This window comes from Xiphophorus couchianus, chromosome 15, assembly GCF_001444195.1.
Source record: "Xiphophorus couchianus chromosome 15, X_couchianus-1.0, whole genome shotgun sequence".
NCBI lineage: Eukaryota > Metazoa > Chordata > Actinopteri > Cyprinodontiformes > Poeciliidae > Xiphophorus > Xiphophorus couchianus.
In genome coordinates this window covers 16,401,212-16,425,979 of record NC_040242.1, presented here as the reverse complement: position 1 = coordinate 16,425,979, position 24,768 = coordinate 16,401,212, and the positions used below count along the sequence as shown (strand labels likewise).

Below are 24,768 nucleotides of genomic sequence, written 5' to 3'. Positions count from 1 at the left end.
GGGACAGCAACATGTACATTCCAACGGAAAACAACATAAAATTGTCATACAGCTCACTGGGGAGTGAATCCTTCAAAACAACAGGACCCCAATATAACATGAAGGATCGGAACTCAGTAGCTTTCCACCGATCTATCTCCGACAGTCCCCTTGGTTTACGGTTAAACTCAGAAGGCGTGTAGAAACGTAGCTTTAGGAGTTTATCTGAAATGCCTGCTGCAGTTTGGGAAGGAAACTTTGTTGCTAAATGTTTCCCCTTTAACCATATATGAAGCATTTTCCTTGTAACTCCGAGACAACAGACATGCATGTAATCTGGTGGAAACATAGAAACCATCTTAACTAAACCAGATAAAGGGCTCTTTCCAATGTGATGTTCCTCATCAACCATGTCAGAGAAACTGGAGTCTGTCCTAAGTTTATGCTTTGTTTCAGGAAATGTCATTTTATTCATCCATACACCCTCCTGAAAGCATTTGTCACAACCTGAATAGCCATTGAATCCTTTGACCTGCTTAATATAAGCTCTTGCCGGCGCATCACAAATAAAGGCAGAAATTTCTACATTAAATTGCTTACCATTATAAATAATGCCATTACACAATACATTCTGAAGATCTTTGACAAACTGAGCCAGGTACTCAAAAACACTCACTGGCTTGCTTAGACCACAAAAAATGCCTACAACAAATGGGGACTTTGTGTAGTCACATGTCAGACATCCAAGTATTGGCCAAAACTGAAGTTTGGAACTTTTAAATAAAGGTAAGCCATCTATATTAAACTGGATATTAATAGTAGTCATAGTTGATGGTACACACAAACATGCCAACCGTGAAAGCACCCCTTTGACTATTCCAAAATGATAATAATCTCCCCCTTGAATTGTAGTGATGGGCACATTTCTGGGTGTTCCAAGCAATGTTCTCCCATCTTTTGGTAGGGTAGGGTGAAACATTGTCAAAATAGACAGCAAAGATGACAGTGCAACCAGAGAGATTGAATAGGATGTTGCCCAATACTTTAAACTTGTCCTGAGCAAATCATTATTGTCATCACTGTCAAGCTCATCCTCCACTATACTTTCAAAATGTGCTTCTGACTCACCTGGCAAGTCAGTATTTTCATTCACAGCACTGATAGTTAGTCGTCTGTTTAGTGGCAAGTCTGAAATATCTTGAAAAGGTAGTACATCCAACCTGCACTGACAAGAGGCTGCAACATGATATTTCTCCTGTTTCTTCCTTGGATTAGCATTAACTATTAACTTATACTCGGTGAGGATTTGCTGCTCTGTCTCTTTCAATAATTTGTTAACTCTACGTCTTTTAGCCCGAGAAGAAGCCGACATCTTAAAGAGTGTGGTGGTGCTTTACTCTAATGTAGACAAACTGCACCTGTTTACCTACAATTGTCTTCTTTCTTTAAAGCTGTTATATTTAAATATAGCTGGAAAAATAAAAAAAGGAGATGAAGAGATTCAGAATAAAATGCTGCATTTTAATATGCAAGATGAAACAAGCCGAAACATATTTGTACAATTAGATCCATATCAAGAAAGGCAATTATTATAATGCGAAAGTTACTGTTCATTTTAAAATACCAGCATAAGCAAATGCCTCACTATAGCAGGACCAAGCATCCTGAGACCTCACAAAGTGTACAACCCAACTTTAGTGTTATCAAAATCTGATTTAAAGTTAGTTTTTCAACATAATTATGCCATCACTGCTTATTTCCCTACCAAGCTGCAACTTAAGCGCAACACAATGCAGTTGGTTTATAATAAATAGGTTAAGATCAAGGTAGATTGGCCACACTTACCACAAAAGTGCTGGGGGTTGAATAATTAAATTCAGAAACAGGTTGCACCAATCCTGCTGCAAAGGGGCTATGTGGTTGGGACATACCAGTCATGAAATGGGGGAGGTGGACCACCTAACTCCTTTTAGTGACTTCTATGTGTTTTTGTGTCAACATATCACACATACATAGTCAGTCATAACATTTACAGACAAGTAAGAAGATGTACAGGACAGAATTACAACCCAATGTTACCAACACATACTACTTAAATTATAATGTGAGTAACCCTCACAAAAAATAAAAGTAGTTTCACCCGGAGTCAAAGGAGGAGAGGAGGAGAGTAGAAAGGGGGAGGGAGGTTGAGGGGTAGACAAGCCAGGTGAGAGGTGAAGGGTGGAGGGAGAGGGGTTGGGGGTTAGAATGTGAGAGTGAAGTGGAGGGGTGTAATAAACACCCCTCCACTTTTAGAACATTTAGATTACTAGTTCTTCCCCAAATCTTGTCCTCAATCAAACTGACCTGCGTGTTTTCAGTTCAGCAAAACCCTGTTAATCAGATGTCAATTAATATCATGTGTGCTGAATTAGGGAAATGCCTAAAACTTGTAGTGCCTGGAGGACCAGTGCTGAAACACACTGGACTCGACGTTGGCGGCATTTCATTTATTTGATGTTAACCACAAACCATCATTGATTTACTGACACAGTTTCAACATTAGTTAATTGGCTAGAATTGAATGGTTGTTTTATAGTTGATCCACCATCAATTGTCGACCTCAAACATACATGAAACCTTTGTGATAATAATTCAACATTGAATTAACATCGTGTGCTATCTGGGTAGTTCTTTCCCAAACCTTGTCCTCAATCAAACTGACCTGCGTGTTTTCAGTTCAGCAAAACCCTGTTAATTAGATGTCAATTAAAATCATGTGTGCTGAATTAGGGAAATGCCTAAAACTTGCAGGGCAGTGTGCCTGGTGCCGGTGCTGAAAAACACTGGATTCAATTTTGGCATTTCAACCAATGGATGTTAATTGGCTAGAATTGAATGGTTGTTTTATAGTTGATCCACCATCAGTTGTCGACCTCAACCAAACATGCAACCTTTGTGATGGTAATTCAACATTGAATTAACATATATTCCAACAAGCCAACAGCGAAGCAGCTGTGTGGTTGGGCTATCCCACTCATGTAAACGGTGGGGGTGGACCGCTCCACTCCTTTTAGTAAGTTGTAGATGTTTTTGTGTCAATATATCACACACACACAGTCAGTGAGAATTGTTATGAACAAGTAAGAAAATGTACAGAAAGGAATCAGCACCCACTATCCTCTACAGTGCTTAATTTAAATGTGATAACCCCCGCTCAGTAATAAAATGCTCTGACCCAGAGCTCTGATGAGGAGGAGAGGAGGGGAAGGGGTGAGGCAAAACAGCTGACATTGATTCAATATTGATCAGATGTTGATCAGACATCGGCATTTCAGTCATTAGATTTCAACCACAAAACAACATTGATTCAATGACACAGTTTCAACACTGGTTACTTGGCTAGAGGTGGATGGTTGTTTGATGGTTGATCCACCGTCATTTGTCGTCTTCAACCAAAAATCAACCATTGATCAGACTTCGGCATTTCAGTGATCAGATTTCAACCACAAAACAACGTTGATTCAATGTCATAGTTTCAACGGTTTGATTGGATGGTTGTTTGATGGTTGATCCACCGTCATTTGTCGACTTCAACCAAAAATCAACGATTCTAACTATTTTTCAACGTTGATTTAACATCATGTGCTATCTGGGATGTTACATTAAATCAACAAATTAGTCTGTCCCTGCACAACATGTTCCCTTCTCTTGAGCACTAACCATAAAGTACATCTCCAAGCTTTTATGAACGTCTTACTTTACAGCTAGCTTAGCTCTGTTATAGTAGAGTGGTATTTTACACATGTGTGAGGGTATTGTTACCTTTCTGCTTCCAGGAGATGTTCTGCTGCATGAATTGAGGATTAAATGACAATAAGCATTTCAATATTCTGGGTACAGTAGTTCTTTAGAGCACACATTTATGCTAATTGCATGGGGGCATAGGACTAATACTTTACCTCCAAGGTTTAAGGTCAGTAAAAGCTCTGCAGTAGTAGGAAGTACCCTCTTAGCATTACTGGTCAAATACATTGACAGGTCAGGTTTTCACTCCACTTAATGCAGCCAAATATAAAAACTGGTTAGCGTAAAGTCTAATCTTTCTAGTAATTAAGTTCTGGTGAAGAAATGTGGATCACATAAGGGTGAAAAGTACTTTCTTTGAAGAAAAACTTAAAAACATCAAAAGTCCTTGAGAAGAAACATGTAGCTGAAATTTCCAAATCAAAATGAGTAATGCAATTCTTTATTCCTTTTTAAAGATACATTTCATGCCATGCAGGAAAGTCTCCTCCTCTAATAAGCTGTTAGTTTCCTTCGTCTCTGACTGTGGGGTGAGAGAAAGTAGCTGCTACCTTTGTTGCAGTCTAACCTTACAACAGCAAGGGTTGCTTCTTAACACAGAGCAGCTTGTGTGTCCCTGAGAATGTAACAGGATCTGGGAGAGGCCAGCAAGTCTTTATCACTCCTGCTCTGCATGGCCAGCCAACTGAAGCTCAATCCACCACAGCAACAAGTACCAGGGAGTTTATTGAAAATACAAAAAGCTTCTGTCAGGTTTGCAGCTAACAGTCTAGCAGGCCTATTCATTTCGCATCCAAAGCAGCGGTTTTATCAAATGTTTGAATAGTGATAAAAACATACTCGCAGTAACCATGCAACAGTGAAATGGCATTGTCCTGGCATTCCTTTTTGGACTCTCGACCTCTCAGAGAGCCGTGTTTTGCAACAAGATCAAATAATTATTTTCCTTTTCATGTTCAAGAACGACCACGTAAATGCTTTTAATCTCTTTGTTTCATGTTTTTAAGATGCACAAAGCTCTCTGTGTGTCTGTTTATTCTATCATCTAATCAGTCCAGTGTGTATTGACCGGGAAGAGGGTCACAGCATGAGCCTCAGCTGCAACAATCACAGCCTCTCATATTCATTGATTTAAAGAGTGGGCAGGTCCTCTGTGTGACCCTGGACAAGACCACACTGTAAAAAAATTTTAACTGCATGAAAATGTGTGAAAACACGAGCGTTGTTGTGTAGTTGATCGGGAAAGGAGAGATATGCTTTGCAACAGCCTATCATAAGAAGAAAAAAATTATGCTTTTTCTCCTTTTGCTATAAAATTTTGCCTCTGCTGCTGATGCCAAATTATACAATATGATGGATTTTTACCAAATCCATTAGGGCCATATTACAGACCAGCCACTCAGATGATGATTGATTTACTGCTCTCCGTGTCTGTGCATGTGTGTAAAGCTATCTGGTGACAGTGTCATTTTCAGTATATGCCAAAAATGTAATGTAATGTGTAGCACTGATATAAATGTAAACCTTCCCACTGTCACATCTAGCGGTTCAGTTCACGGTCTCATTCGCACAGCAGACAAACAGTTATATAAGATAAATAAATGCAGTTCTGATCCATTCTACCGGCATTGATGAGGTTATCTTTATATTTTCATTTGTATTAGGACTGTCTTAAATTTTAAAACACAACACCAACACCAAAGAAAACAAATATCTCATAGCCAGAATCATTTTAAATAAAGCAGATATAATATTATTAAAGACATTGGGTTCTTCCTATTAAAGATCAGATAAATATAAGCAACATCAGCAAGAGACAGTTTTGTCTTAATGAAGGCCTTAACTAATGGGTAGTAGGCATTTATTTAGATTAAAAAAAGAGTGCTGCTTTCCTGCATAGCAAACTAGTAAATAACATAATACTTTCTAGAACTGTTAATATCCCTGATGGAAGTCTGTACCTTGGAATAATTTCAATAATTAATTGGAAAACAGGTTTGGCAAAACGATCTAGTCAATTCAAATGCATTCAGCAAAAGCCTGGTTCAAGATCCGTGTTTCTGGTCATGTTGTATCATGTTTTATTTGAGTTTTGGATAGATTTTTGGTTAATTCTCATCAACATTAGTTTGAGTCTTCAAAAACATTTTTTAAAGAGATTTTGTAACATTTTCTCTACTATTACTATGTTTAAGATTAGCTAATTCCTCTACTACTCAATAGAGGAGTAATGAGGGTTGCTCTTCTCCATTTTTAGTGACAGACTGCTTCGTCCTAGGTGTAAAAAAGAGCATTATCACACAACCTTCCTCCCTACAGCAGTGAGACTTTATACCCATCGCTGCTTCCAACAAACTCAATAAGTGTTTCCATCCAGGCTGTTATTTGTACAGTTTTTCTAATTTCAAGTAACATTGCTGTTGTTGTTTGCACAACCTTGCTGATATTTGCATAGTTTTTACATTTCTTGTAAATAGTGTTGCTCTTCTCTGTGCACAAATATGCAAAAAAAAATTTTATTATTAGTTTTCTATTTTTAATAATTTTTTTCTTATGCTGCAAATTTTCTCTTTCTGTACACTCTTATTTTTAAAATATTTGTACACCTTAGTTTGAACATGCTTGCTTCTCTTTACCTCCATAAATAATTACAGTTTAACTCAGTGTAATTGTTATATTTTGTAAGAAGCCTTTTACAAATGTCCCCTAATGGTAAACACTGTGATATTAAATTTTTTAATGATTTTTTAAAGAAAGCCATCCATCTATTTTTTTTATCACAAGTGCAACAAATACATCATTATCCAATGAATACAGTTTTTAAGATGAGAAAATATTGGTGGCTGCTTAAATTAAAATCATGTCAAGATATAAAAAAATATTAAGACTTTAAGCCCACCAAGGTTACAAGGAAGGAAAGGTGGGGAATATGAATGAATAATAGATCATTTATTGTTTTTCTAATTGTGTATTTAGACACGAAACATTTTAGGAGATAAACACACTAAACTTTCTGAGAGTTTGCAAGTCTGGATCTTCCACACTGTTGCATGCTCTGTTCTAACCACACACAACAGACACAATCCTACTTACGTCTCTTAGCGGTGAAGGTCACTATCATAAGCATGCATCACGTTGTAAAAATATGTATTGTCTCTTCCCATTTGGCTGTCTTTACCGCTTCATAGTTAGTCTGTCACTTTCAATCTGACACATTAGTTAGTTCAGCCGGTGCCAATATGTGAATAAGAGATTGGATATAATCGCTCTTTGCCATCGTTTTCATCTGTGGGTCTGGCCACAGGGCAAATGGCAGGTTGCAGTAAGAGGTGATTAAAGTAAACGGGCACATTGACTGATGGAGTTTCATTAAAGAAACTGCATCCATTCGTCATCAGCCATGGGCAGGAAATTGATCAGCTTCACGGATTGATGTAAGCTCCCGGTGAGCAGAGGATAAGAGCAGAGGCAATGTTGCAAAGAAGAAAAGAAACGGCTAACGTGATGGAGCCTGATGGGTTTGGGTTTGATTCTTCGGTCAATTACATAGGTAATTCCCCCACACAGATGAATTCCCCAAGTGTGAAGCAGGCCATCTCATTATCACCCACTGAGAAATCGAAGGCGGCGTCTACAGCCTCTCTTTGGACCTCTAAAGGAGCTGTTCTGTTCTCAGCAAAACACAAGAATGAGCTGGTGGATCAAGATGAATGAGCAAAATCTTGACTGAATGAATGAGTGGTTGAAATAGAGTTAAGGAGGATGAAAAAGGAGGCTGGAATCACATATGAATCCAGATATTGGCATCTTGCTGGAAAACTCCAGAACAGCATGGAAGGGAGTCTTTTGCAAATTTATATTCTTTGTTTAGCATTGATTAAAAAAAAAAAATGTTTAACCTCACAAATCTGCAATAACATCCAGAAATGGGAGGTAATTTTAAGATTTCTCACAATTGTGTTTGATTTTGTCTTTGTTAACCACATTGGGATTTTTTTTTTCCAACTCAACTCTGCACTCTGGCTGCCTCTAATAGAAAAGAAATGCCTTTCAAAGTGGGACAGAAATGATACACAACTCAGTCTCCTTAACTCTGATGCCCCAAAATAAAAACCAAGGCATGTAACTGTCTTCAAAAGTGAAACAAATTAGTAAAGACACTGCATGTGTATAATTTAACTGCAGCTGTGTGTGTGAAGGCCTTAGAGGTTTCTATGGGAACATTATTGACCAAACACCTTATATGCAGTGCTTTAAAGCTCAACACAAGACTTACATTACATAATCTTAAAGTGCACCTTTTTATTTTCACACACAAAAACGGCTTTATTTACAATTAAATAATTCATTTTTATTTTTCTGTAAGCATCTATCAGCTCACATAGTCGATTATAGAACATAACTGAAATGTTAAGGTTTAAAAAATGCAATGCCAGTTTGTTGGGCTCCTGGCATGCCATCATTCTTTTCTTTAGTCACCATGCTGGCGTCAGTCTGTTCTAGTGGGACTTGGCTTCTTCAAGTCACTTGATGCCTGCAGTGAAATCAGATGTGACATTTTGTTAACCCAGCAAACAGTCATCCCAGTGGAAGAGGAGCTGATCAAATAAGAACCAGGAAAGGCAGCAGCTCTCAAACTAGACTGTGAAGTTCGATGCCAGTTGAAAGTCTGCGTTTTGTTTCATAAAAAGAAACCGCTGTTAGCACAGACAGTGAATACAGCCAGATTCATTAAATTCCAGGTGGCAGGAAAATTTCAGTCCATACTTAGTGTCTAGATAGAACAAACTCGGTCATGTTATTTTATTATTACTCATTCTAATCACCATGTTCAAACATGATTCCTTTCATTTTAACAAACCTTTGTATCTTAATGGTTTTTATTTACAGTTTGACAAGTCATTTGTTTTCAACAACAAGCCTATTTTAGTCTAGGTAAGTTTCAGATACGGTAGATTAGTTATCTCTTTAGCTACAATAATCTTGGGTTGGCAGTCAGTCCTGCAGACTACAACAGACATTCATCTTACCATTCATTTGTGTGGTCTTTTCTTCAGACAGGTGATGTAATAAAAGTACACCACCAGTGGCATTTGGGGGACATTTTATTGACTGGCCTTGATGCAGCTGCTCTTCCATGCAGTTCGATCAATATGTCATCATCAATATATTGAACAACTGAGTGTTTTCTAAGTCAGGTGGGGCTCCTGATTGATGATGTGAATGTCAATGTTCGAGTCCCCTGTGCCTAGTGATTTAACTTTACAAACTTTTGATAAATAACACAAAGCTTTGTGCTATTGGTTTTTATTATGGTCACATTGTGATTGGGAGGACCTGATTTTAAATGAGCTTCTCAAAAGGTCAATCAATGCAATTATGTTGGATAATTATCCCTCTCTAATACCAGCTGATAAAATTACACCAAAACAATAATGGACTCATCAATATTCACAGCACGGTCTATTGTGTTGTTGGGCCTGATCTTAAGAGAGCTAACCAGAGGAAAAGGGAGTTTTTTCCTTTGAAAAGAGAGAATTAACCTCTAAGACGAACTCAGGACATGTACAAATCTCTTTCTATGTAAACGTTTTACTCATTGCAGGGTCTTTTGTGCACTAACATCTAAAATCAAAATGAATTTTTTAGCCATCCTTGAACAAGTTAAAATTTTCAGCAGCTGCTGCACATCAGTAAATATTAGCAATGAGAAAAATCAAATAAGATTGACAGTATACAAAAGTTAAAGTTATTGACATTTGGTAGTTGCAATAAAGCATTGATTTAAAAAATAAAACTGCTATGACTCGGGGTTTTCATCTAGTACATATGAAGAAACTGATCATGAGTCATGTAGGACATTTGAACAATATTGTAAATTTTACAGCAGAATTAAGTTTTCATTGGAAAAATGTGATTTCATTGTGACTAGTATGAATATGAATATGTGTGGAAGTTATTCTGTCTGAGCTGCTGATGTATTTGGGATCAGCTGGAGTATTTTTAGGGAATTACTAGGCAGGCGTCTTGTCTAAGCAGAGTATTAGGAAGAGTTTAAAAGTGGGTTTGTGCCAAAAGGTTTGCTCTTAAAGGAGCAGAAAGAAATGTTCCTTCAATACTCTGTATTGTTGTCATTACCCCTAAACCTTTTAGATTTAAAGTCATTTTTAATTTTATCAATGTGTTTCATCTGAATTAAAAAAAAAAGAAATAAAATCACATTTTATATTAGCCTAACTAGAGTACTGCCTTCAGTCTGGTAGAGAATGTGTCTGTGAATGTGTTCAAGATTAGGGTGATGGTATGGAAGCTTTCATCACCAAAGATGCATTTTAAAAATACCAGTGGACACATTCAAAATGCTGGTCAGCAATGATAAGAGGGATTTGATTGCTGTAATGCCAATTTTTCCATCTCTTTTTACAAACAAGGGTATAAATAATCTTCTACATACCAGCTTTTAAAATAGGTAAAAAGTGAATTTTTAATTGGAGTTCCTTTTAAATTATTTTATTATCATTAGTTACCAGAGGCCAACTTCTTGGTTTGAGAAAAATTATAATATTAAAAAAACTTAAAATATCGTGAAGAGCAGATAAGGGATTTTAGCAAGCTTTGCTTATAAAACTAGGCAGAAATTTAAAGAAAATGTCATTTGACTAACTCTATGTTCATTATTATGTCTTCAAATTAGGTGTTTTTCTATCCTGGGTTGTCGCACTATTGCCTTGCAACAAGACGGTCCTGGGTTTTGTTCATTGCAGTCTTTCTGCAGGGAGTTTGCATGCTCTCTCCATGTGTGCCTGGGTTCTTTCTGGGTACTTTGGCTTCGTCCCACAGTCTGAAAACCATTGGTCACTCTGGATCATTATTATGCAGGTCTGTGTAACTCTCCAACCCTCTCCAGACTGAACTTTCTTTATTTACAATCTGTCTCACGTTTCTAAATATAATCTCTATATGTTAGTAGTGTTAAGAAGCATACAACTTAAACAATTTAAATCTTTACCTGAGAGTTTTAATCTAAATTATTCTGGCAATGATTATAAATACTATTAAAGCAGCATTCGTAAAACCATTAATGAAAGAATATTTGCAATCAGTAAAATTGCAAATATATATTTTTGAAAACCAGACTTCAATGGCAGATCATGTAATATTGCAAGCAAAAACAGGTTACTCTCTTTTCCCCTCTAATTTGTTGAGATTTAATTGCAATGATCAATATCTTCACCATGGTTTCATCTACACTATTATCTTCCATCTCTGAATGGCAGACATGTGCACAGATAATGAACTGTGGAAGAGACGAGAAAGGAGCTTGGGGGAATATTTTTAATTACTGCCTCTGTCGCACAGGTCATTCCCTAACTTCATCAATCACATAAGTGAGACTGTTAGATGTAGCACGCATGGGAAGGAGTTCTTATATAATCATTTTCTGGCTTTACCCACAAATGTGAAGGAATGTGTGTGTGTGGGCGTGTGTGTATGTGTGTAATTAGAAAGAACCTCTCTGGTTCCAAGACGTATAGCGACAGGTGACCTTTGTCACTCCCACCAACAGTCCCTTCCAACCACATCAGCACGCCAAAGACTTAATTGGTTTTCAATAGTAAATCTCAAAAGGGTTTGTAAAGAAAATGTCTGGCTTTTAACGCTGCTGCCCTAGAGACCACAAAACTCTCTTGAACTATTTCCTTTCTGGAGGTCCTCGATAAATGAAGGTGGAAAACCATTTGCCTTTTTTATAAATTTCTCATTTTATTACCAGTTAAATAACGAGTTAAGTAAGTTTTGAGCCCTAGAACTTCAATATTGGGTCATTTTTCTTCTGAATGATTTTACTTTCTGGGCATGTTATTTTTTTTGTTGAAAGCTTTGGCAGTTTTTTGTGCAGCCATTTGTTTTGTTGGAATAGCTCCATTTTCATTGTGGACAGCACGTGTTTTGGAAGCTGAGAGACTGCAGATTCTTTATCTGAAATGTAGCACTTTGCAGAGAGTCTGACAGCTTTCTTTTGTAAAGAAAGAAGAAAAACATGATTACTTCCTGCAAATTTAAGCTCCTATTTTGTGTAGAAAAGCCAACATGCCAAAAAGGATTTTTTTTTCTCTCTCTTTAGTGTTTCTTTTTTCCTTTCTTGTCAGTATCTGTTCCATTTTCCAGTACTAGACCATGTATATCAGTGAAACTGAGAAATAGGAGTGAAAGCATTTTCTTCCACTGTGTGAGAAACTATTTCTCGCAATGAAATTACTATCCCCAAGGCGTTTCTACAAGGGAACGCACCAAAGAATGACCATGTCATCTTCTCGAGACATTCAGACTGGTGTCATAAGTCTCTCTTTTGTCTCACAGAGAACAAACACATATTATGTATAATATAATCATATTTGATCAAAGATCACTCCCAGCATCATGACCAATGAGACGTGGCAGATTCTTCAACATGGAATGTGTCATTATGACAGGATTTCCCCCAGATTACTGTTAAAAGCAAACGCAGAGCACGGATAAAGTGACCAGTTGAGTATCGTAAAAATATCCAAAAGCTTGTTTAAACATTCAGCAAGTCCTTGTTGGCGCATCAGTGGAGCACACAGATGCCACACCAAATGGAGCATTTTGTGAGGGTGGAAGGTGGCTGGTTGGTTAGCGGCTGGCATGGCCTGGGCTGGCAGATGGTCTGAGGATATCGGGACAGCAGGTTCTTTGTGTCACAGGGGAGCTAATGATGGCAAGAGGCTAAACGATAACTATAGACAAAGGACTACAATTACAGCTGCACATTTCTCAGCTAGAACTCTCAAATGTTTAGTCGGGGATTTCAAAGACAAATTAGTAGAGCTAGTGCATATCCCATCGTAAATGTCTTCCCCAGTATGTGGAACTGTAGTGGGTAAGCTCGCTTGTGTGTTTCTAAACCGCCCTTTCTTATCTATGGGTCAGTTTCTGACATAAAACAATTTCAGCAGGATTTGTTAGAAAAATAGCGACTAGAAATCAGATTCAGAGATTTGGTGACTTTTTCAAAGTTCTGAGTAAAGGATCACAGTATCGAGGATTTGTCCTCGATGTTGAACAACTATGAGCAGAAGTGTACACTGCCAATGATATTACATTTAATTGAGTTGAGCTATCTTGAGTCCACATCCGCATTTCCATTTGAAAATCTAAAAGCTTTGATTAAAGTTCACCTTTGCACCCATGTCCTTTGAAAAAAGTGCAATACAATAACTACCTTTAAATGCTTGACAGATATTGTTAAGATGAAACTTTACACCAGGAAACACATTTTTGTTTCCAGTAATGGGTGTGTTTACCAAAATTACCCAAATCCAGGAGCTTGTATGAAATTACAGGCCTGTGTGAAATTATCTCTGTATGATAGACTTATATGAAAATACCAAAGTTGTACAGTGCTATATTAACATTGAAATTTTAAATAAAATTGTTTAATATGATTTGAAGACAATATTTTTTCTTACTGCTATAAATTATGACATAGTGTTTATTTTACTTGCTGTAATGTGGTCACTAGAATTTATTTATTGCATTTTTAAAATAGACTGGATCTTGTGAATTTAATAATTTTTCAGTGCTTGTTATGCAGAATGTTGCATGATTATCAGTCTGTGTTTTATACCCCGAATACTGGCGCACTTTGTTTCTTTTAATTAAGGGGAAAATGTACTGGTCTTCTTTCAGCCAGCTGACCGTCAGTGTGGTATCACTCTTTGATTCGTAAACCACTTTGATCACTGTGGCACTTTCTCATTTGATTACAAAGCCTTTAAAATGTAGGGGCCGTGGAAATAAACATTTTTGCCATTTCAAAACCAAAACTCGATTAAAATCTTGGTATATCTTCATATTGGTAATCAACTTGTCCATTACTGAAATATATCTTAAATTAATTACTGTTTTTTTATTGCACTACTGTGTATAATAGTACAAATCAGAGGAAACCTCCAAATCCACCATCAGCAGAAAGACAAAGCACAGCTCCTTCTCTTCAGCTCCACTATTACTTTAAACAGTTTGCTGACTCTTCCTGATGTTACGCAGCCCTCCACTATATCCCTGCAGGAATGTCTCCAAATAAACCCAATTGACTCTGGCCAGAATTACTGGGTCTGAAATCTGCTATGTGTCCTCTGCATAGTAAGGGCACAGCTCATGATGTGCTGTTGGTAAGATGGAGCAAAATGGAAAAGTGTAACTCAAAGAGTAATGGAAACAAGGAAAGGGGGAGAACATATGCCGCCTCGTCACTGCACCAACAATGGCAGAACATTCATAGCCTTAAGCCCGAACTGAAGCGCGAGGAACTCATGAATTATTAATTCCCCAACCTCCCTGTGTACATTTTCCCTGGTGGGACTGACTCTACATGACCCCTGTGTGGTAGAGGGCCCCTAGCACAGTGCCAGAGGGAGGAACAAATGCTGCAAAGGGCCCCTTTATTCCAGGACACTTAGCAGAATAGAAGGTTTTTTTGACGAAGGGGTGTGATGACACTTGACTTGTCTCAATAACATTAACACAAGCCAGAGATGCTCTTTAGACAGTCTGTTGGCTTCATTTTTCAAAAGTGTGATGTTGGTCTTTGTTTGTTGTCCAGATGTTTGTGTTTTTTTCACTTCACAACTCTGAAAATTCTCTTTTGTACACCTAAATCACTTCATTACTTTCCCAGTGTAATGGGAAAGTACACTGTATATACGGATTATTCCAGTTAGGGCTTTTTATCTCTAATACAGGGTAAGAATGATTTGCAACAACTGTAAAAAAAATAACTCAATTGTCAAAAGCATTAGCTGGTAACCCCTCAAAAATGTCAAAAATCTCATCTTGTTCTCATAAACCCAATATATCAGAGTCATTAAAAATAGTGGCAGAAAAACAGATTCTTTAACCACTACACAAGTTCTCTCGGGTGTAAGGACTGTGATACCAATTATGTAAAAAACGAATATAATAGGGATTTTATCAGGACAACTGTAATGCAAACTGGTTGTGTGTATTATGGATTATTTTAACTTTTCTGGGAAAGATCCTTGTATCAAAGTCAAATATGATTTACGATTAAAGTCTTGTTTTTCATTATTAGGCCATAAAAAAGTGCTTATGATTTTTCAAGACTCTAGAAGTGTTAAAACAGTATCTATTTATTGTAGTAGATATTCTAAAGGGAAAATTACATTCCTGTAGCAGCAGACAAATTTGTTGATTTGAACGCACAAACATGGTTTTTATCTACTAATGTTGAATTTCAGTAGTTTTCTGTATCAGAACATCCTGTGTGTGAACATTTTGTTTTTCTAGGGGGCTAAACGAGGCACCAGAAATGTGGATTTTTCACCAGTGTCTTGGCTGCTTCTACTGCATATCTATTTCTGCATCGAGCGTGCTCATTAGTCTTTGTGTGGGCGTGAATATGCGTCTTCTTGAATGCCGTTCATGTGCCTTTCCCGGTGTGTAGGCACTGTATGTAATCTCACCAGCGGTTAGCTGAAGTCTGCTTTCACAAAATTAGAGCTGCTGTGTGACTACAGGATAATTGCCATATTTACATACCTGCCAGTTTCTGGCACCTGGGAGACGTTTTAGCGCCCCTGCTGATAGAGCGGAGCACCATGGACAGCCGGAACAGAATCGGGTTCATCCACCTTACAAAGTGATGGGACTGAATCGGGCAGAGTTTGTGAAAGAAATGAGCAGAATACTTATGACATGCAAAACATACATTTGAGCAAAACACAAATAAAAAAGTGTAAGATGCAATTAGAAACTTATTCGACTCAAGTTTTTTCCTCTTTTTTGTCTTTTATTGTGGAGAAACTCATTATAGCCATTTTAGACATTCCCTAACTTCAGCATCCATTCTGTCTTTTTAAAGGTCTCACAATTTTCTGGCAATACCGGATTTGATTGCACAATATACTTTACATACCTCATTAAACATTTAACCCAAGTGAGCTGTTAGAGTTTTCTTTTTTTTGGCTCTTTGACTTGTGTTGCTGCACTCCAAGTTCTGCTCAGCGCTTGTTCTAATGAGGAACTTAAACTTGCGAATCACAGCAGCTGATTATTTTTTCTCCTGCTGGAGTTTGTGTGGCATGCATGTCTGAGGTCAGCTCTCTCCTGTCTTTGCCTTTCCCTTCCTGTCTGCCTCATGTGAGCTCAGTCAGATAGAGGAAGAGTGCATGCCAGGTAGACTTCTTCCACCTCATCAAGCTTGCCCCTTGCCCCCTCCTGTCTCCCCGTCTTTCCCTCAAAGTGATTCACACGCAGTGGGAGTCGTCCTCCAGCTTTTGTTCTGTTTATTCTCTCTTCTTCGAATCGCGGTGAACACAAACCTACATAATTGCAGGTTTTTATGTGAACATATGCTTGAGTGTCTGTAAAGAAAGCCTTTGGTCTGCTGCGAACAAGAAGCATTGTCAAAGCTTGTTTTTGTTTTTTTTTATGCAGGTGGCATTCCCGAGAACAGAAGAGCTTCGGGATTCATTTTCACATATATGACAGTTTTCTCCTCTCTTTCATTATTTTTACGTCTCGACTTCCATGTTTGTGTCTTAATGTGAGCTGGCAGCCTTATTTCCTACAGCTCTCTGGAGCTGTACCAATCTTAAAACGCTAATTTGCTGTAGATGCACAGTTGGATTGAATTAAGGTAGGCATGAGATTCTATTAGTATGATAGCTTTGAATATAAAAACACAGTTTCACAGTATCGGTGTTTAACAGAATTATAAATTAAAAATGTGAAACATGATTTAATGGCCTATTTATTTTTAAAGCAGAAAAACGAGATATTCCTATAAAACTAAATTATAATACAGTTTTGAGAATTTTTCACATTAGTGTTAAATAGTAAATATCATACACTTATAACAAGCTAATCTTTGTTAATCTGTTTTTTTTCTAGTGTTTTTTCAACAGAGCTACTAGAGATTAACCAATCAATTGTCAAAATGAGGGCCAAATTTGCCTTGTTCAACAGGTCAAATTCTGAAGAATCTATTTTTCCCATTCATTACGTGCCTCAAAACTGAGAACTCCCACTGTTTTCTGTCTAATTTAACAACCAACAGTTTTTACTTGGATGCACTTGTCTAAAAAAAATCTAGGACATATTCTTTGAACCATATCTGAGGATGATCTTGTTTGTTCTTCATTTTATGCATCACTCAGTCATACATAGTTACAAAACAGTGCGAATGATGGGGTTAGATCTTGCTTTGGGTTTACCTTGGTACTGATACGTGCAAACAAAGAAATAAAGACAATATTGGCCATCATGCAGCGTTCATTGGTTGACAGTTCAGTCAGATATGTTAGTTACTGAGGGGGGTGTGACTTGCAATCAGCTGTCAGGCATCTCTCTGTGTTTCCATTAAAGAATGTGTCTCTCTTCTATGACAAAACGCCCTGAAATAGATGCCAGAGTTTTTCTATGTGAGGTGGCAGTCTGAATTAAGAGGTTCTGCCAAGACTGCACACTCAGCTGTCAGCAGCTGTCAGACGTGAGCCGTTTGAGTTCACTGAAACACAAGTCAGCCAGGTGACTTTTGGATTCCTTTTCAAACTTCTGAGTCTTCTTTGTGCTGCTGTGTGTTTATACTGTTTTGAACTTAAGACTGTTCATTTTCATACTTCTTGTTAAACCGTCCATTTTCTGTATCCCTGTCTGGGGCTGTCTGCTTGGATTTTTTTTTGCAGTCTTATGTGTCTATGCACTTTGCATTTTTCTACTGATATTCACTGAGAAATTCTAACAGAACAGCTCGTCATGCAACCCAAGAAACAGCTGTTTGTGCTCTGATCATTTACCTTTGAAGTTGGCTCCAAATTAACCGCAAACAGCAACGCATTACTCTGCATTTTGTACTCATACTGATGTTACGTGTTCTCCAAATTAAGCCTCATATTACTGTCTGTTTCATAGACTTGATCACTTACAAGAAATACAGATAAAGGAATTTTATTTATTTATAAATGTTATTATTTATTTATTTATACAGGAATGCCATTCCAGTAAATTATCAGTTATTTCTTTTTTATGCATCATATCAATATTTCCAACATTCTTAAGGTAATTGCCAGATTGACTCCTGGTTTTAAGTGATAAGCTATGTATTTATCCCCTGTTACTACATTTTCTTTTTGCTTAATGATCTCCATTGATCCTTTCATGTTGTAATGCTTGTATCACAACTTGTTTTGTAGTAACACCAAGTATGATATTTACTATTTTTGTCACTTAAAGCAGATCCTGTAAAGTTTAAATCTGCTTCACAACACCTTCTATGAGGAATCTGAAAGGAGAAGTGAGCTTCAAATGGATGAATTATCCTATCATGATCATGCAACAAATTCTTTCTCCCTGTTGCAGAGCGGAATAATAAGTGGATTTACAAATTCATAAGTACCTGGAGTAAAACTTTGGAGCCACGACACCAGTTCTTTTATTACCTAGAGTGTTTAGTCCAGCCGCACTGCGGATGTAATGAAAGTGGGACTGAAGCCTTGTGGTACATTCGAATGAAGTCTGATCTGCGAGAGAGATGATTGTAATAAGTTTGCCGAGTTTGTTATTGAAATATTCATGATAGCGGAAGATATATTGAGCTTTTTAACTTGTCTTTTTAAAAATTAGCTTTCCACTATAACGTCAAAGTCTGCGATGCTCGGCTCCACTGTGCCATGAGTTGATTATCATAGGAGGAGAACATTAGGCATCTTTCCCAACACATGTAGATGAGTGGCTGTCAGGACAAGTTATTGCTGATACTCTGTCGTTTTGAAAATAGTGTGCTTATCTGCCCCCAGCCCTCCCTCTGTCCGCCCCTCCATCTCATGTTTCATGTCTCAATGCGCCAGGGTTAATGAAATGTCCCAATTGAAGAGCTGCAATGAGGGATTGTTAAGTCTATATGAGCTTCCAGCCGACTCCCACGCGTTTCCTCAACCTGTGCATCAATGCTTGACTGAGCACCACTAACACACCACAGTGAGCAAATGCATTCAACTTTAGTGCTCATGATGAGACGGAGGGCGACTTTAATTATGATTGGGTTAATGTTATTTTAAATGCCTCCTTAATCATTTTGTCTTTCAAGTTAATGTGCAAAGAACAAGGAAGTATTCAGTGCTTTTAGATTTTGTCACATTGCAACCACAAATTTCAAATATGTCTTACTGGGATTTTATCTAATATTACTGAGCAGATAGCAAATAGTGACATGTAGACCGAAGGACACACCACACAGGTCACAGAGAAGTTAGTTGATAAGTTCAAAACAGGCTTAAATTATCAGGAAATAATAAAAGTTTTGAGATTTTCAATGAGCACTGTTCAATCTGCCATCCATGTAAAGAGAGGCACCACTAAAATGAACACTCATTAAGTGGCAGGCGACATCCATAGCTCAGTGGCCAAATTTGTTGACATAACGGCTTTCTTTGTGTTTAACTAATCTATCATTTTTGGATAACTGGCAGGAAGAAAAACACTGTTGAAAGAAAGATTGTGCAGTTTGCCACAACTAATGTGGGCTCAGAAAAGAGGTGGAAGAAACTGTTTTAGTTGGATCAGTCCAAAATTGAAAATATATGTGAAATATGGTGGTGAAAGTATCATACTGTGGGGACGATTTTCTTCAACAGCGACAGAGAAGGCTGATAATTTGTCACAAAGAAAGGGCAAAACTTTCATCCTCTAATGTGCAAATTTCGCAGGCAGGCCCTGACAGGTGTGTAGCTATTGTTACATTGTCAAAGAACTGAATAAAAAGGGCAAATACAAATACATTGAACACTGTTGAGGTTCTCCACTCTATAATTTTGCAGTATTTTGTGTTGGTACATTACGCTAAATTCCTGAAGAGACTCATCAGGGAGAGTGAATAGTTTTTCCGGGCGCTGTACCTTGATGATGGGTAATTTAAAAAGCCATGTTTGTTCTTCTTTGCAAAATTCAGTAATTTACTACTTCGCAGCAGATTTTACTTCAAATTGCACAATGTTGCTAAATTAAAACACATCTGAAAAACTCCAAAATCTGAAAAGAAAAGACTCTTTGCAGGGCGATTTAAATTTGCAGAGCACAAAGCCGGCCACGTTGCTAGCCAGTGGCCTGTTCTGTGGTCAGTAATGCATCACCAGAGAACTGACTGATGACTTGACTGGCTCTGACCTTTTACTCCTGGCCCTCTGGGTAATTCTCCGCCTCATAAAACTGCGGTGGTCAGCCTCCCCTGACTCTTGAGGGCTCAAATGAATTATGAATACACGCGAATAATAAAAAGAAGCAGAAACAATTTGCCTCAGAGATAAAGGGATGGGACTGAATACAGGATTCAGGCAGTAAAGGAGAGAAAGAGGTGAAAGCCCTGGAATCAAAGACAGGGAGTCTTTGATTCCGTTCCCTCTGATTCCCTTGCACCCCCTTCTCTTTCTCATGCATATTCTTTGATCGTGTTTACAACACAGCTGTTTGTGAAGCTCTCATCTGTGTTTTATCCTTAGGCAGCTTTTTATGCCTGAGTTCCACCCCTGACACACAAAAGTTAGTGAAGCGATTTTCACACTGAGAAAGTTTACAGTAGGAAAGTGCAGCACTCTGGTACAAAATGCTGCTACTACAGAGGCTGAACTGCAGAGTTGTTTGTTCAGCAAAATGCTTTAAAGCTAAGATACATGGTGTCCTTTTGCAGATGAAACGCTCGGTGCTGTAAATCTCCAGTCATGTTTTGTCTAATTTTAACATATATGCCCTATTTTGTGTGAGCAACTTGTTTGCATTTAGGCTTTTATTTATTTATTTTTGAACGTTTTAAGCATTGCAAATTCCTGACATGCTGCTGATCTTTTATTGCTAAGCACTGCATTTTAGTAGAGTACTCAAAGCAGCACATGAAGCAGTTTAGATGCAATACTTTGCATCTTGCGTGAATGGACTTTGTGAAGTCATTGACTGGATACACATGTCTGGTTGTCCATGTGACTTCATGCGCATGATAAGAAAGGCCAGCGTCGGTATGGTGGCAGAAACGGGGCTCTGTCTTTTAATGGGATTAGTGTTTCAGTGCTTTCTATCTGTGTAAGTTATGATGTGGCTAATGTTTAAAACATGCTCTGCAGATGCAGCATAACCCTCTTAAATAAATGACTGCATCACCAAGAGAGGGAGTCATTTTAGGATTAGCTTTACCGAGTGCAAAACGCTCTGTAGTCTCTGTGAGTCACCCAGGCTGGTTAACAAGGAATGCAAAACGCCACACAAATGCATGAATGTGGCTTCACTTTCGTGTCATTTAAGACTGTTATTTTTTGTAGAGGGTAATCAAATTAAAATATTTATTTTAGAAAAACTGTTTTGTAGAACTCATACTGTTTTTAATTTCAGAAATATAATTTTTATACAAGTACAGCTTTGCTCTGTTAACTGTTTTACAAAGACGTCACCTCTGTTAACCTTCTGGAAAACGTAAGTACATTCACAGACTAGTGGAAGCTCATTTGCAAGTCAGACCCAGTTTTTACAAAGATGCTGATTTGTTGAATCAGCTGTCATGACATCTAGCAGTCCTGGAGAGCACAGGAAAATGTTTTTGATGCTGCTGTAAAGCTGACTTAAAATCCAAAAGTTTTCTCTGTTCTTTGCAAGTTGCAGCTGATCTGGATGGCAACCAATGGCAGGCTCAATTGACATGGCTTAATTTCATCAGCTGGATAAACAAGTAGTACCACCTCTTGTGAAACCATAAAATGCTCATGTTCACCGACATATGGTTATTTTCTACTAAGATGAACAGTTTCATTTGGCTACAAAACGGACAGTTTTTGAATATCTTCCCACCTCTCTGAGAATTTCCCTGAGAGACGACATCTTCCTACTAGTACATGACGGTAATTTTTAGAACCTCACTGCAAATAATCAAAACTTACACCTTCTGGAAAAACTTCCAGGAAAAACTATCAGCTTTACTTACACTGAACATGCTGAGGCCCCATTGACCCCAGATTCCAACCATCCTCCAGCCTCCAGGACCGCCAAAGTTGTCTGAACAATGCTCGATTGTGGCAAATTTGTGGAGCTTCATTTGAGTTTAAGGACAAAGCGTGACCCTACTCACAGTATTCAGAATTCCTATTTATTTTCTGCTGCTTTCCTGGTCATCAGTGGTATCACCACTGGCATCACATCTGCATGAAAACATTTTCATGCAGTCTAGGAATGTTCCGAGTAAATATTTGCACATTTGTATTTTTACCCGCTTTTTATTAGGTTTTCAGCAGCAGAAGGAGAATGCGCCGTGCGATTAATTTTATCCTGCACAGTGTGCATACTGGAAAGAGTAGAACACAAAATCCTTATCTACGTGCTGATCACTTTGAGCTGATCTCACCACGCCTGGAGGTCTGTTGTTGTGTTTAGAGGTGTGCTCCAATTTTTGCATAATTCTAAACCCTGGAAGCCACTTTATTCCATTTATTCCTCCTCGTAGTTCTCTTCCATTCTCATCACTAAATATCAGCTCTGGATTTCTTGGTGACGGCATGTCAATTTTTTTGCATTTGTGCTGCAGCTTGAAAAACCCAGCGATTAAAGTATTTGCAATTTAGAAGTATATTATCTTCCTTTCTATTGGTAACCCTATGCCATGTGGAGCTTCTTTCTTTTTTAGAGAAGAAATTGGATTTTCATTTTAGCACCGGTCAGCATGACCAAACAAGACACTGCAGTAATAAACCGCCTTAAATAGGCATTCCTGTTATGAGAAGAGCGATATATTTTCAATGCACTTCAAAATAACACTTCATGACTCTATGTAGATCATTCTTGTTCTGACCCACTCAGCCTGGTATGAAGTGTCCGTGGTGAACATGTTTACTGTTCACCAAGAAGTCTTTTCGCACAAACAATTTTTTTTTTACTATAAGAACCCTTCTGCCCTTTTGTTTTAATTATTTTCTGAATAAATGCTGTAAAGTTTAACACGAAAACTTGAAATTGGTGCCATTTTATACGCGTGCTCCTCTTGTTGATGTACCATATATATTCTTAGATGGCTCAATCAATCATTCATGTTGACATTTATTTTGATCTGATGCCTTTGTGTGCATATCTAGCAACACAAACAGCATCCTCAGTTGTGTGTGTGACTGCCTTTCTCTGAAGTTTCAGCTTTAGTCTTTTGAAAGTGTGTGATTGTTTGCGTGTGTCAAAGATGGCGTGAACGTGCGTGTGCATCTGCGTGTGAGTTTCGACAAGTGCTGTGCTCCGGACTTAATGACCTCTTGTGTTCCCGATTTCCCGTTGCCTGTCTGAATCCCTTCCTTGTGTTCGGCAGAGCATGACACAGTTTGAGCTCAGACCTGTTGACAGGTGGGGCCTTGTGACAAACTAATGCAGGCAGGAAAAGTCTGCTTTCTTCCTTGCTCGGCAGTGTCTGAAAGGAGTTCACATGCTGCTAATAGCAGCTGCTAACCCGCGTCACGAGCGCCTGATGAATCGCACTGCAGCGTCCATGGATACACAGATGCACCAAACATACTCGCACACATGCACTCTGGAGACTGTGGACTTTTAAAGCTTTATGGATGCATCTTAAAAAGCTCTCAAAGAAATTTTCCCAACCCACCCACTCCCCTCTGCTTGATCTAAACTTCCAGTCTTGTGGTAACTGGGACCTTAGGCCTGCCTCTAAAGTCTCTATGAATGCACCAGTAGGAAATTACATTTCGTTCACATGAATGAGCCCCCTTTCTCTCCTTTTGCTGCTTTCAAACCACGGCATTATCCGTGGTTTTCTGCATTGCCTCACTCCTCCCCCGCCTGGTTCACCTGCCTGATTTCATCTTTTCCATCACAGTTGCTGAGGTTTCTCAGGTTGCCTTAAGTGCCTGCAGCTTCCTGCCAGTCTAGCTCTGCACTGACTGCACACCAGGAGACGAGCAGCATGTCCGGCTAATGGCTGCAAGTAGATTTAAAACAGAATTGCATTGCATTGACGTTCAAGTGCCGTAATAAATGAAATATGCGTCTTACTGTCATCTTGTCTGTTCTCAGAAGCTGCTCATCCTTGGCAGCCGTCCACGGCGCTCCTCAGTGTGTGCTTTAGCATTGTTTGCTGAAGCAAATTGCGAGTGGGTTTTACACATTCACATGCAGCTGGTGGCTTACAGAATATCTAAGTGAAGGTTGATGTATTCTTATTTGAATGAGAACATGTGTTTGTTTATCGCTTTAACACCAGAACCATGCAATTCGAGCCTGCAAATAATGCACAACAAACACAGCAGTGGTTTGCTTAGAATTGAGAGGTAGCCATAGAAAATATCTGTATATTTTTTTAACTGCAAATTGAGAAATGTTTTGTCTTAAAATGTAATAATGGGCTGGATGGGGTGGGGTGATTCTGGGACATTTTGATTTGCGGATGCGAGGGACCGGTAGAGGACATTTATCAATAGGACACAATGCTCATTTTTTGATTGCTTAAATTAATGGGAGCTCATTTGCTTTCTCTGCAGAATCCTTTACAAAGCTTTTTGTTGTGTTAATTAAGCCAGAGCACCCAGTATGCATGCCTCTTGCGTACTAAGCCACAAAGGGGAGAAGAAGAAGGTTGTTATTCTCATTTCTTGTGCCTCTAAGACATTGTAGATTGTATTTTAGGATTTGTACCGAAGATTAGGTATCTAAATGTATATTTGCTAAAATTAGGTTTTCCCTTCTTAGAGATAAAAAAAAAACCTTCTGAGTATTTGTCTCTGCGAGTTGGACTGCTGCCAACAGCCTCTGCTTTGTTTTTGCAGAGAGGAGATTTCTTGAAACAAGCTGCTGAATTTGTCAGATGATAAATGTGGAGGCGAATTAAGTCTGGACTTTGCTTTGCTGAAGGTGGAGACTGTCTGTTCTCACGAGCTTGAAGATTTTGTTTAAAAAAAAAAAGACTTCTGAGAAAACGTATTGCTCTGCTGGTCC

The 24,768-nt window shown here is 38.3% G+C and overlaps 1 protein-coding gene across 2 annotated transcripts in view; it reads left to right on the top strand.

Moving 5' to 3' along the window:
- Positions 1 to 24,768, top strand: part of plcb1l (phospholipase C beta 1-like) — a 196,483-nt gene that overhangs the window by 110,451 nt on the left and 61,264 nt on the right. The gene's annotated exons all lie outside the window — the stretch shown is intronic.